Source organism: Rhinatrema bivittatum, chromosome 11 (assembly GCF_901001135.1).
Source record: "Rhinatrema bivittatum chromosome 11, aRhiBiv1.1, whole genome shotgun sequence".
Lineage (NCBI taxonomy): Eukaryota > Metazoa > Chordata > Amphibia > Gymnophiona > Rhinatrematidae > Rhinatrema > Rhinatrema bivittatum.
The window spans coordinates 85,867,471-85,880,643 of NC_042625.1; positions in this window are offsets into that span (position 1 = coordinate 85,867,471).

Below are 13,173 nucleotides of genomic sequence, written 5' to 3' on the forward strand. Positions count from 1 at the left end.
ATCAGGTTCATTCGCAGAGCTGGACCAGACCTGCCTGCAGCCCTCCAGGACCATGGGCCACTGTGCATCTACCGTGAAACAGAAGGGACTCCGCCGAAGGACTGAGTGTTCTTGTAACACATCTGGCAAGACACAAGCTGTAGTAGTCTCTGCAGCAGTAGGAGTATTAAAGGATGAAGTGTCACAGTTTTAAAAAAATGCTTTGTTGAAGCCAGGTTTACTAAGATAATTATGCCTCTTACATAAATGCCAGTTGAGTATTAAAAACATATTAATTGAAGGCTTAACTTTTTTTTTTTTGGTAAGTAAAATGTTTCCCTTACATAGTGGATTAAGTTTCCATTACTGTGTTTTTAATGTTCTCTTGGAATTTGATTAACATTCCAGAAGTGTTGCAACAAAGCAGATCTCTTTCAGTTCTCGGAGGCAGCTGCTCCGTTAATGTTACTTATTAATAACATATTTGCCGAAGGATTAGCAACTACACGAGAGCTACGCCCTTGCCAGTTGATCGCTAAACCCCTGCGCAAATGGTTTTAAGAAGTCATTAGCAGAGTGAGCGTTATAAAGCTTGCAGGGGAGGGGGTGAGGAGGAGCGCGAGTATCTTGAATTCTGATGCCTTTTAACATTTCTGTTTCCTTTAAGGGGTCACAGTCTCTAACTAACATATACTGACTGCTCCTTATAAAAGGAAATTTCACCTAACAGATTTTCAGTGGGAGGCTTATACCTAATAGTAAATTGAAGCCCTAGAGCCAGTCATTGTGTGGTGGTTCTTTTTTTTTTTTTATGATTTTGAATTTAAACTCTGCTGGGATGGAATAGCGATACCCAAATATCTTAAATAAATAAACACCATTTCCTGGGGGCCTAGTGGATTAAGGGTGCTTAGCACTTCCCCTCAAGGTCTGCCAGGAAATGCCCTCTCACCTTCATCATTAAATGCTGCAGAGGGTCTGATTTATCAAAATGATTTTTCTGATGGGCACAGAATGGGAGAAAATCTTTGCTAAATCGGGGTCCACTGAATGTTCAGTTTGATGCTGAACAATCAAATTGGTTAGGACACAAGGCATTCATTCTCTTGAAATGCCCTACCTGGCTTTTTGGAGTACCCGAGTGCCACATTATTAAGCAAGGTATGAGGGGAGAGGTAGAGATAGCCAGACCCCAGTTGATAGACCTGCCTTAGCATTTCCAGATTTAGAGTTTCCCTCCCACTATTGGGTCTCCAGCAAGTTACAGTTTGTCTCGCACTCCAGAGCCCTCAGAAAAGTAGTAGACCCAGTACTGCTGACAACAGGCAGGATCTACGACCAGCTGGCACCGAAGCTGCACCTTGGAGGATCCCATCTCTCTGCCAGGCCACTGCAGGAGCATGCGACTCTCTAAGCCTAAGGGACAGCAACAGTTCACGAGGGCCACGGTGCTCAACCAGAGGGTTAACACCAAGCTCCATTCAGAAGGGAGAAGCAGAAACAGTCTGTTTTACTCCACTTGTGGCTCTACCATCTTAGAGAAACTGTGACTGCAAGTCTATGGAAGCAAACGGGTCAACAATCCTGCCCCAGATACTGGCAATTTATGAGCAGTTAAAGCCCTACCAGGAACCTTCATTTGCACACCTTATGCAAACTGCTCCCACAGCACTTTACATGTTTAACAAAAACAAAGGCCAAATAATTGAACAGAGCGTTCTTTAGACAGCTTGGTCGTTCAGAATGCACCAGATTTTTATTTATTTATTTTGCCAGAGCGGCTGCACCATATAAAGTAGAGGAACCAGAAACTGAACTCAGATAACATCAAACAGCTATAAAGAAATGGCAAGAGGACATTACTGTGGCCTCGTCCATGCCTGGAAGAGTTGATGATATATTCAGGTTTCATGGAGGAGGGAGAAAAAAGGAGATGGGACCCAGGAGCAAAATAAACAGAGGACGGACACAGAGACGAGATGGAAACAGCCCAGAGGCAGGAATTTTTTCCTGCTTGTATATCAAGGCTTTTGGTGATAGATAAAGCTTCCTGGGCTTTATTTTTAATTTGCAGACCCAAGAGTTTTTTGTGCTTTGTACCAGCAGAGTCAGACAGCAAATTTTCAAAGGGAAACTCCTCACACAAATTTTGGGCTGGCCAACCCATGATCATTGCACCCTCTGTAAACCACCACCCATGGAGATTCCAAGCTGAAGTCCCCAGGCATTATTTACCAGCTCCACCCTCGGGGGGGGGGGGGGGGGGGTGGGGAGAGCAGTTTTAGCCCTCAATTTAATCCATGTAACAGCTCAGCGATGTGGGTAAAATTGTTGGGTCTCCAGGGAAACACTCCAGCCACTGCCCTTCAGTAAGCCTGCAGGTAGGGGAGGAGTAAGCCTGGAGCACCCGCACCACAAACAGCATGTGGGGAGGACTTGAGACTCAGCCGAGTGTAGGGTGCACCAGTCTGGGAGCTGGGACTTATAGGAGGATGGGAGCAAGGAGGATGGAAGGGATCAGCCCTGGAGGGTTGAAAAGGGTGGAGGTGAAGGCAGAGAGAAATAGTGTGGATGAACAGGGAGGAGGTGGAACAGAGAAAGTTGATGGGATGAAAGTGAAAGGTGTAGACTCAGGTGTAATCTGAGGAAATATTTCTTTACCAAGAGGGTGGCAGATACATGGTCAGTCTCCCTGCGGAGGTCTGGAGACAAAGACAATATCTAAATGAAGGAAAGCATGGGACAAGCACAGGGTATTTCTGAGCGAGGTAGGGAGTGTAGAGCTGAGCGTGATGGGACAGACTGGAGAGGCCACATTTTCCTCTCTCTTACATCCTTCCCCCCCCGCTAACAGCAATTTCAGGGTGAACGCAACTGAAAAGTTCCCTGGGGATGGGTTTGCACTTATGTGCATATTTTGCATTTTAAAAAGTATGTACGTGAATCTCCCCCCCCCCCCCCAAAAAAAACAACAAACAAACCCAAAAACCTGTGCACATATTAACAGGGCTAAATGTGTGCAAGCAGTTTTGGTGGGGTGATTTTGAAAGGAAACGTGTGCGCATACTTTTACTTTGAAAACTGCAGGTAACTGACAAAATCTATACAAGCTGTTACAAAATTACTCCCCACCTATTATCCAGAGATGTCTGAAGGAAGCCTCTCAGCTTATGTGTAAGTCTTCCCAGAGCTGACTGTGATCCATCCAAAACATCATAACAGCCAGATTTCGAATATCCCCCAGTGCAAGGGAATATTTATCTTCACTCAGCACCAATAACACAACACATTCAATCAGGGGGCCAATAAATATTGTCTCCACCCAACTATAAATACTAATTTCTCTTGGATGGACTCCATTCCTCCCATCCCCACCCTTTTGTAACGTAGCCTTAAAACACACACACTAAAATGCCAGCTCGCTGTTGGAAATAAATATGAGAGGTCAAGGCACCAAAATAAAGAGAATGGACCCACCTGCCTGCTGGCACCAGCTTCCCTTTCCTCCCCAGGATAGAAACATAGAAACATATATAGAAACATAGAAATGACGGCAGAAGAAGACCAAACGGCCCATCCAGTCTGCCCAGCAAGCTACGCAGTTTATCCATTTTTTTTTTTTTTTTTTATCTTCCCCCCCACCCCTTTTTTTCTCCCCCTCCCCCGTCACTATTGGCTTCCAGCACCCTCCGGCCCCAATTCCCTTCCACCCCTCCACCAATGCAGAGAGCAGTGCCGTATCTGCATCCCAATGAACATCCAGTTCAATCAGGGGTAGCAACTGCCACAATAAATGGCCACACCTCTGCCCCATACTCTTACCCACCTCTGTTTTGCTTGTTTGTTTTTTGTTTTTTTTTTTTGTGTTTTTTTGGAGATGGCAGCCCTCCAACCTTCCGCTCCGTGAAGGTGGAACACAAACCACTGGCATCCTGCTCCGTGAATGCCTCTGTGGCTACTGCCGCTCCGTGCAGTATTTTGCTGCCTGAAGGTGGAACAACTACTCGCCACTGGCATCCCGCTCCGTGAATGCCTCTGTGGCTACTGCCGCTCCGTGCAGTGTTTTACCACCTCCTCTATATTTATGCCCACTAGACTTGATGGATCCACAGTGTTTATCCCATGCCCCTTTTGTTTTTAAATGTGTTTAAATGTGGATGGGCTCATCATGGCAACCTATGCCCCAGCTAGAGAGTAGAGGAAACCATCTTCATGGTGTAGAGAACTCCAAATCCTTTGAACAAAACCCATTGTTGAAGAAAGAGCCTGGACGGGCCATAAGCTGATTCAGAAAGGAGCACCCCAGGGCTGCAGCAGCGGCTGAGTGGGCTCAGCCTGTCCTGTCCTGCCCCAGGCCGGGAAAAGGCTGCTCGGCTGCTGCTGCTGCTTGCACAAGGTGGATGCTCCAAAGAGCCCGAAGGCTTCCTCGGAGACAGCGAGCACGGAGCCCAGTTGGCTTTAAAATGCACTTAGGAGTCCTCTTCAGCATCTGCGTGGCCTCCTCCTTAAGAAGAGGCGGCCGGCGTTCGAGGAAAGCGGCAGAGTCAAAGCTGCAAACCGCCCTTCTGAGGCATCAGACCCCCCAGTTCCACGCAAACCTTTCATGTACCAGCTCCTTCCCTTCCTCGCAGGCCTCTCTTCGGATTTTGCTTCAGCTGAAAGGCTGTCAGCGAGTTTTTGTTTTTAAATGTGTTTAGAATAAATTAATGTAACACTGACAATGGAAAGGAAGATTAAAAAAAAAAAAAAAAAAAAGGAAAATAAATTAATATTCTTTCAAACTATGTCCAAGAAAAAGAAATCTGTGTACAAACAAGTATTGGATTACAAACATTTTCCAGAGAAACCATTCTTAAACATTTCACTATAGTCGGACTTGGAAGATACCCCACAGCCCGGCTGGGCCAAGGGGTACTCTGTACCTATGGGCTTTCTGCAACTGCAAAGTACCCAGGTGGAAGAAAGCAGGAGCATTTCCCAATGACAGCCCCAGGGGTAACCTCCCTCTCGACCTACCCCCTCCATAAAGATAAAAGTACATAGGAAGCCGATAGGGGAAGTAAGCTGAGAGTGGGCCTGTGGGGGGCAGAGGCGAGGCAAGAGGGGACAAGAGAACAGGCCAAGAAGCACAAATGGAAGAACAGGAAAAAAAAAAATAAAGATAATTGAAGAAATGAGAGGTAAAGGGGATAAATAAGTGATAGAAGGAGTGAGAAGGCCCAGCTGGAACCCAGAGAAGACAATGAGCAAGCAGAGACAAAGGAAAGATCTAAAACACTACAGCCACAAGGGCTGGAAAGACTTTTATTCTGGCAAGGGTTTTCTGCCTTTTTTTTAGGTGCCAGGCATAGGGGAAAAGGCTGTTACCTACCATCCTCATTTTGCCCCTTCGTTGCTAGTGAGCATATTTTCCTGGGTGGGGAGCGAGGCTAGGGGGAAGCCCCGTGCTGTGTATCGCAAACCTCCCCCGGCAGCGCTGCTGTTCTGCCAGATGATAATTTTCCAGCTCCGCAGCTCTGGGTGAGGTTTGCCCTCAGACCCACAAATAAGCAGGGTTGTCAGCATTTCCTGTATAAAGACATAGCCAGTGGTTTGGAGAGGGCCTGTGGAGTCCGATGACGGAGCGCAGTGGGTTTCCATTCTCACAGAAACCCTGTCGTGCAAAGGAGACGAGGAGGAGTTATGGACTTCCGGGGGGGGGGTGTGCAGAACACAAGCCAGGTTAAACTCTGGGACCCTGGCAGAGGCTGCACCTGCATCGGGTTTCCCCACGTCCCAGGTCTGCAAAACAGAAGGGGGTGGGGGGAAAGGTTTCTCACCCACCTCTTTTGTCAGCAGAAAACGCTGTGCGACAGTTCTACGAGTCCAAAGACTTCTCTTACATCTTGCCACGGTAGGAAAAAACCCCCCCAAAAACCCAAGAATCTACAAAATTGACAGCCTCCTTCCAACGATCATCATAATGCAGCATTCTTTCTGCATGCTTAAGGTTCAGCGCAAGTCCTAATAGAAAACTTTATGTTTATTTTTTTGGTGCTAGAAACCTTCCCTGGGCAGAAACAAAAGGATCCCAGCACCACACCCACGGTAAACATTAATAGTACAAGAAAGCAGGGGCCATATGTAGGGATGTTCGCCCATTTTTTTATCTAAAGGAAAACTGTGCAACCCCTCTGGGCGCAGGGCGAGAGGCAATAAACCCATTCTCCTTCTCGTGTGATTTCTCCACAAGAAGCAGATACAATGGCCTATTCTGGCCTGTCAAATCAGCATCACTCTCCAGGTCCTTCCAAATATTAACTTACCCGTTACTTGGCTCAGTTCTTCATTCTTTCTGGCCCTTGTTCCTAGATCTTCTCTTTTTTTTTTATTTGCTGCTCCTTATATTTTTACATTTGTATAGAATAAAAGATGCCCACCTTTTTATTCCGACCACGGCCTGTTTCTATAAACCTCTCTCGTTGGCATTAACACTTCCACTGTTTATCAGGTACTTGCAAGTTTGGAGGTTTTATAGTGGGACATGGGGTCACTAGCTGCCTCCATGCTAGGGTGGCTACTGCCTCAGCCCAGGATACAGGGCATCTCCTTGGGAAAAGCCTTACCATGGATCAGAAAGGAATAAATCGCTCTGAAAGTAGTAGGTGTAGGTGATGTTGTCACCTATTATCTGTTCTTCCAGTCAAGGGTAACAGCCTGGCAAGGGACAGAAACAGGGGTGGACTCAGTAGGGCAGCCACTCTTCCTGTGTAAGGGCTGTGCCAGGGGAGGTTACTTCTCAAAGTCTTGGCCCGCCCAGCGAGGCTCCACCCTCCAAGGCATGGACCAGACTCAGCTTCAGAGGGAGAAACCCCCTTCCTGTCTGTGAATTTGGAGTGGGGTGGGACCTCTGGCTAGAGGCAGCCAGCAGAGCAAATCCACTTCTGGACAGACCTAGCCTGAAAATGTGTTGATGGAAAGACTTTGTTTCTTGGGTCATGGTCTGATACTGAATGAGGGAGGTCAGCTGAGAAAAGATGGGACATACCTGCCAAGAAATGGAGGGTATTTGCTCAGTCTCGCCAAGCTAAGGAGGGTTTTTTTTTTTTTAACTGGGTTCAATGGGGTCTAGTGATAAAAGCCCTCAACCTAGGTGGGACATGTAAGAACCTTATTTATTTACTTAGATTTTTATATTCCACTTTTTGGCACTTCAAAGTGTATATCGAAGCGAATTATATTCAGGTACCTCAGGCAACAGAGGGTAAAAGTGACTTGCCCAAGGTCACAAGGAGCAACAGCAGGTTTTGCACACTGGGTCATATCCCTCTGCTCTAAACACTAGGCTACTCCTCCTCCTTGTTAGGAATGGGCAGCAGTAATAAAGCAGAACAGGCACTAAAATTGCCTGATATAAACTGGCAGTTTGTGACTTAGGGACTGCACCAGCGGGAGGATTAGTGCAATTCCTAGGCAGGCACAGACAGGAAACAAGAATAGGAGGTAGAAAAGCAAACTGGAAAGTCATGTGCACAAATGCTGCTTGTTGTCTTATGTCCTATGCTTCAAACTAACTTACCTAGAAAGACATCATTGTGGAAGAAGGCACTGGTGTGGCCAGAGAAATATATTGTCCAGTCAGTAAAGGCAGGAGATGAAGGAGAAATTACTACTTACCTGATAATTTCCTTTTCTTTAATAAGGATAAGTGGATCAAAAACCAGTGGGTTATGCACCTCTACCAGCAGATGGAGACGGAGCAAGGTTGACATCACGGTATATATGCCCCTGCACTGGCATCAGCCTGCCAGTATTCTCTGCAAAAGTCAACTGTGGAGAAACTAATAAAACTTGATTATAAGAAAATTACTTCCTTACCTGCTAATTTTTGTTCCTGTAGTACCAAGGAACAGTCCAGACGGTGGAAGGTTACCCCGATGCAGTAGTCTAGACCTTCCTCAAGGCTCGGAAGACCTCAACTTCAGTCGCTTATGTCCCCCGTCCAGCAGGTGGAGTCAGACTAAAACTTCAGAGGGAGATTACTCAACGCACAATTAAACTCTGGAATTTGTTGCCAGAGGATGTGGTTAGTGCAGTTAGTTTAGCTGTGCTTAAAAAAGGATTGGATAAGTTCTTGGAGGAGAAGTCCATTACCTGCTATTAAGTTCACTTAGAGAATAGCCACTGCCATTAGCAATGGTAACATGGAACAGACTTAGTTTTTGGGTACTTGCCAGGTTCTTATGGCCTGGATTGGCCACTGTTGGAAGCAGGATGCTGGGCTTGATGGACCCTTGGTCTGACCCAGTATGGCATTTTCTTATGTTCTTAAGCCCACACCCCCTCTATGCCTCTTCAGTAAATAGACTATCAAAGCCATAGAAGAGAGAAAACAGAGGGATCAAGTAAACCAACGTAGAGTAACACTAAAACCTGAAACTGAAATAGTAAATGTAACTGTTGACCAATGGCAACTTGCTAAACAGAACTGTAAGAAACACAGCTCCCCAGAAGCATAGCGAAAAAAACTCTAACCAGGAGAGTCACAGACATAGGAGAATCGAGCAGTAGATCCTCTGAGAAAAACCCCAACCAATCTGAGGGAGGGTGTCTGGACTGATCCATGGTACTACAGGAACGAAAATTAGCAGGTAAGGAATAATTTTCTTTTCCCTGAACGTACCAGGATCAGTCCAGACGGTGAGTTATGTCCCCCGTCCAGCAGGTGGACGGTGGGATGTACCAAAGCTTCCCTAACTCGGGTGGGCCCCTGATAGCCCTGCTCGAATGACCCTGTCGCCAAAGAACCCAGAGGTTGACGACGGCAAGTGCAGACGATAATGTCATGCGAAGGTGTGTAGTGACTTCCAAGTCGCAGCTCGACATATTTCCTGAGATGAGACGGCCTGAGATTCCGCCCAGGAGGTTGCCTGAGCACGGAGTGAATGGCCTTGATTCCTACTGGCGGGGTCCGCCCTGCACCAATGTACGCCGTCACTACGACTCCCTTAAGCCACCTCGCGATCGTGGTTTTCGTGGCCTGAGATCCCTTCCTTGGACCGGACCAGAGAACGAACAAGTGGTCTGAGACCCTGAATTCGTTAGTAACTTCCAGGTAGCGAAGTAAGCTGCGCTTGACATCCAAATGCCGAAGAGCTCTAGATTCGTCGGCAGGAAAAGATGGAAACTCCACCGTCTGGTTCACATGAAACGTGGAGATGACCTTGGAAAGGAAGGAAGGCACTGTACGTAAGGATTCGCCAGAGTCCGTGAATAGGAGGAACGGTTCCCTGCAGGAGAGCGCTTGAAGCTCCGAGATGCGGCGTGCGGAAGAAATGGCCACCAGGAAGACAGTCTTGAGAGTGAAATCCTTGATGGTGGTGTGACGCAGTGGCTCGAAGGGAGGCCCTGCAAGGGTCTTGAGTACCAGGTTAAGGCTCCACGACTGACAGGGATCCTGCACCGGAGGTCGCAGATGCTTCACCCCCTTAAGGAACCTAGCGATATCCAGATGAGACAGGAGTGCCGGGTGTCCGGAGGTCCGCACAAGCGAGCCTAGCGCTGAAACTTGAACTCTCAGGGAGTTGTAGGCGAGCCCTTTCTCCAGACCGTCCTGTAGAAAAGCTAGGACCTGAGAAACCAAGGCACTGCTAGCATGAGTGCCATGGTCAGAGCACCACGACTCAAAAACCTTCCAGACCCTCAAGTAAGCGACTGAAGTTGAGGTCTTCTGAGCCTTGAGGAGGGTCGAGACTACTGCATCAGGGTAACATTCCACCGTCTGGACTGATCCTGGTACGTACAGGGAATAATAGATATCCATTCCAGCACTCAGCCAACAGGAAAACTCTGAGCTCAGACAAAGAGCATAATAACACTAGTCTAGGGAATGGAGTAACACTTACCAGTAACACCTGGAGCATGCAGCCTTGCAGGAGGACAATAACACAACCATCCGGCAGCCAAGGGCAGGAAGGTGGATCCAGCAAGGAAATTATCAGGTAAGTAGTAATTTCTCCTTTCTTAGTATACGGTCAGGTGGATCCAAAACCAGTGGGATGTACCAAAGCTACTTATGAACAGGGCAGGAGGCTGCTCGCGGTCTGATCACCACCACACGCACCAGGCCTACACATCTAGATGGCAATGCTTGGAAAAGGTATGTAAGGAGGACCACGTCGCAGCTCGGCAAATGTCGACAGGAGACAATCTAACCTCCGCTCATGACACTGTCTGAGTCCTAGTGGAATGAGCCCTAACCTGACTAAGCAACGGCTGCTCAGCATCCTCATACACGGCTGTGACTCCCTCCTTAATCCAGCGGACTATTGTAGCCTGCGACGCTGGCTCATCCTGTTTACTCCCCCCCATGGAGAAGATATGCCTCTTGACATCCAAAGGTTGTAACAGTCAGTATTCCTCCACATCTCTTTCCCTGTCCAGAGACAGCAGGGATATTGACTGATTCAAGTGAAAATCTGAGACTACTTTTGGCAAAAACAAAGGAACGGTACACAGCTGTATTGCCCCCAGAGTCATCTGTGGAAAGGGCTCTTGGCAAGACAAGGCCTGCAATTCGTAAACCCCATGTGCCAAATTGCCACAAGAAACACCCTTAGCAAGGTCAGTAAACTCAAGGAAAGGTTTTGCATCGGTCGAAAAATGGGGCCCACCAAAAAATCCCAAACTAGATTAAGACTCTACAAGGCACTAGTATCCGCAAGGGAGGACGAAGATGTTTCACTCCTTTCAAGAAATGGGCTACATCTGGATGAGCCGACAAAGGTCCACCATTCACCTGACCCCTGAAACAGGCAAGAGCCGCCACCTGTACCTTTAATGAATTAAAGGCCAACCCTTTACTCAATCCATCCTGCAAAAATTCCAAAATGAGCGGGATCTTAACTGAACGAAGAAGAACCCCTCGTTCTTCACACCAAGCCTCAAACACTTGCCAAACCCGCACATAGGCTTAGGAAGGGGACATTGGACCTGTGCCCACTGAACTACCTTCCCCCACGGACGAACCAGTTAGGGGAGCACCAAAATCAGGCGACACCTCTGTCAGCTCTTTTTCCATTCCTGCACTAGACTGGGAAGAACTGGGTTTAGTAAAATCAGACAGAGGCAATTCTCACTGAGATTCCAAACAGCACTGACACAAGTTAGCGGGCACGCCAGACTGGGATGCCCCAATTTGACCAGCAACAAAAAGGGCAAGATGCTTAGGCTTCTTTGCTATGGGCGCCATTAGCCTGTCAATATGTCCCAACAGGCGTCTGATAAGAGTGCATGCATGTATATTCGCGCACAACTGAGCGCCCAAGTAGTCGCTCCTATGTGCCGAACTAGGCGCACAATTGGACGCACAAGCACGAACCGACGCAACTGAAGGGCGCAGTCTTATGTGCAGGAAAACGCCACCGCGGCCTACCATGTGGCAACAAGACAAGCCTGAGAGCGGGGCCTAGCCAAAAGGCTGCTCAACCCAAATTGCCCACGTTCCCTAAGCTCCCCCGGAGGCGGGAATGAATGTCGGATTGGCGCGCCAAGCGTGGAGACTGGAGAGAAGAGGAATCCCTACAGAACTCCTTCTCGCTTTTTTTTTTTTTTAAGTACTCTTTACCTGAGCTCAGTCTGTCCTGGCTGAGTACAAGGTTCATCTCCAGCTGTGGGTGGAGAGGGCAAGGACCTTCGTTGCCGGTCTTGCCTTTCTGCACCCACTTGCCTTTTAGCTGTTTTTTTTCCTGTTTTTTGTTTTTTTTAACAAAAAAGTCCACGCCGGCTGAAATATTTTCTCCTATTTGTCTTAAATGTACAGCTTAGCAACTTCATTGTGTGTCCCCTGGACTTTGTACTCTTTGAAAGCGTAAACAACAGATTAAAATTTACTCGTTTCACTCCACTCATTATTTTATAGACCTCTCTCATATTTCCTCTCAGTTGTCTCTTCTCCAAACTGAAGAGTCCTAATCTTTAGCCTTTCCTCATAGGGAAATCATTTCATCCCTTTTTACTGTTGAGTGTGACATACAACAGAATCAGTTCTCCAGCTTCATGTTTATAAAATAGTGAATGGAATGACCAGGGGACACGCAATGATACCTTTAAAATTAATAAGGGAAATATTGTTTACTCAAAGCATAATTAAGCTCTGGAATTTGTTGCCAGAGGATGTGGTGAAAGCTATTAGTGTAGCTGCGTTTAAAAATGGTTTGGACAAGTTCCTGGAGGAAGAGTCCATTAACCATTATTAAGGGAGAGTTGCAGAAATGCACTGCTTATTCCTGGGGATAAGCAGCTTGGAATCTCTCTAACCCTTGGGATCCTGCCAGGTACTTGTGACCTGGATTGGCCACTGTTGGAAACAGGATATTTGGTCTGACACAATATGGCAAGTCTTGTGTTCTTCTGTGCTAACGTTCTTACTTGAGCTATTAAGGAATATTCCACCAATCCACCTAGGAGACCAGCTCTCTTCCTACTCATTGGTCCTGGTAAAATGAAACTTTAGCCAGAGGACTCCCAGCTGCCATGTGTCAGCACCTCATTAGCACAGCCCCCCCAAGTCTTGGAGCAGCTCACAGGTAGATTTTGTGCAGTGAGAGTTAGAAAATTCTGCAGTACATTTTCTCAGGTTTTCTGGCACATTTCTATAAATGCACATAGATCTGCATATTAAATAATGTACATTTTATTTGGCTTTATTAAAATAAAGTCATTTTCTGACCTCTCTTTTGTGTCTGGATAATTTTTGTTCTGTTTTATTTTAAAGATTTTTATTTGGGTGGAGGGGTAGGGGTGGGGGAGATCTTAATGATCAGTGCAAGGAAGGGAGGAAAGGGGGGGGGGGGGGGATCAGCTTGGGACCGAGATCTTGGGGCTGGGGAGGAAGGATTCGAGGTAGGAGATAAGGGGTGTGGGAAAATCTGGGAAGTCTCTCACACCCCCCCTCCCTAGCTGATACAGATATCCCCCTTCCTCCCACACACCACCTTCTCTAATTTGACACATACACACACCACATGTCCCCTTTCATCTCAGCCAATGCCCCTGGTGCCAATAATTCCCGGTCACTCTCCTCCACATCCAGTTTCCTCACATACACACATCCCCTCCCCCACCCTCTACTGATTTGCCTATTCACCCCCTCACTCCTCCCCTGCCAATCTGAGTCAGAAGGAGGTGAATTGCAGCCTCTCAGGCCATGGCCTA